Source organism: Manis pentadactyla, chromosome Y, assembly GCF_030020395.1.
Source record: "Manis pentadactyla isolate mManPen7 chromosome Y, mManPen7.hap1, whole genome shotgun sequence".
Taxonomy (NCBI): domain Eukaryota; kingdom Metazoa; phylum Chordata; class Mammalia; order Pholidota; family Manidae; genus Manis; species Manis pentadactyla.
In genome coordinates this window covers 3,951,520-3,953,315 of record NC_080039.1, presented here as the reverse complement: position 1 = coordinate 3,953,315, position 1,796 = coordinate 3,951,520, and the positions used below count along the sequence as shown (strand labels likewise).

General features: G+C 47.2%; 1 pseudogene; it reads right to left on the bottom strand.

The window, feature by feature from the left end:
* Positions 1–537: 537 nt before the first annotated feature.
* On the bottom strand, positions 538–1,563 carry LOC130682094 (E3 ubiquitin-protein ligase RNF113A-like; annotated as a pseudogene).
* Positions 1,564–1,796: the final 233 nt, after the last annotated feature.

Below are 1,796 nucleotides of genomic sequence, written 5' to 3'. Positions count from 1 at the left end.
ATCACCCATGGAAGGAGGGGGTTACCTGTAGGACTTCAAAGAGAGCAAGGACCATTGCCCATACCCTGCTCTGGTACTAGCTACAAGTCCAACTTTATTCTCCCACTGTCCCCACCTCCACCTTTCACTGGGCTGTATTTTTAAGTAGTGCAGACTCCCAAAAGAGAGACTGCATTAAAGTACTTTCATAAATTATTAAGTGATACAGAAATGTGATCTGACAGATAAGTTCAATTCTTGCATTCATCACAGCTTTGGTTACTTTCAAATAAATTCTAGCTCCTTTCTGGAACTTCTCCCATACCCAGCATTTTTGCCAAAGGGTTCTAAAAAGTATCTGTTACTCACAGGAAGCATTTATACAACGGTAAAAATCCTGATTATACCTACCTTTATGCTCTTACAAGCCATCCATCCAGGACCCCACTTCACCACCACACTCCTTTTCCTCTCAGTCACATTCCTTAGAAAGGAAGGACTTGCATTAAGATTTATAAGACAACAAAATATTTATTTTGAGATTTGGGGATGAGAAAACTAAGAAATATTAATTGGACCATTATCAGTATCTAATGGGAAATTGGAAGCAACACCATCTTCTATAGCTCAATGCTTCTCCAGTTTAACAATCAGTTCTTCTGCTGGAAAAAAGACGCCACTGGTCTGCTGGTCACAGACATAGCAGCGCGGAGAGGTGTGGAAATGCTGCAATGCACAGCTCTCACAGAAATAATGCCTGCACTTGGTGACAACCGGGTTTTGGTTGGTGTGGCGACAGATCAAACTCTTCAATGGTATTTTCTCCTCTTCCCTTTCCACTTCATGTTTTCCATCCTCATAGACACCATAGTGACATTCATCAAGCTCACGTTCAATCTGCCACCCATGCTTGTAATCTGAACAATCATGGAGGAATTTGCAGCTGTCTCCAAGGCCGCAAAAACCATTGTCCTTGTAGTCTTTGCAAATGTCAGGCTGGTATTCCCAGCGCATGGTGCACGTAGATGCTCGGGAGCTCCAATGGGGCCCTTCCTCATCATCCCAGAGGAAGCACTGCCCAGTGATGTATCTTTGGGCTTTGTGTATTTCTGATAATTATTGATTCCCTGGTAGATCTTGTCATCTTCCTTGCCTCTCAGCTCCTCCTGGATCTTCTGGCTGCACTCAAAGATGGCTTGTGCATAACGCTCCTTCTCTCTGTCTAGCTCGTAGACAACAGTCGCCCCCATATCTTCTGGCCCCACAGGTTTTGCCAAGCGGGTGGACTTGTAGACCACACTGACACTCTCTAGATGGCTCTCTTCCTCCTCCTCGCTATTCAAGTCATTGTAAGGCACCTTGTGTTTACCACTGCCACAGGTCTTGTTTATCATTGGAATGTGGGCCATGTGCTTCTGTTTTGGGCGGATCACAGTGCTACCTTCAAACTACTGCCTGTGCTGCAGTCATCGGGCTCTTGGTTGCAGGGGTGCAGCCTGCAGCCCCTTTTTGCCCACCGAACTTTCTGAAGAGAAAGGTGCTCACCTGACTTGCCACCCTTGCTGGAGAACGTTCCTCTGCCATTTTAAAGTCCAGAGTTCCGAAACAGGTATGGCGGACTTGGTTGCGCGAGAGCTGTTCACATACCTGCGCGTCGTAGTTGACTTTGAGTCTTGCCCTACCCCGTCGCTTCCTTTGAAGGCGCACGTGGTCCCGCCCCACTGGCGGGCTGTTGCAGAGCTTACGGGAAAGGGGCCAGAGTGGGTCACCTTTAGGAATCCTGGAGGCAAGTGCTTGCCCTGAGTAGCTCCGTAGCA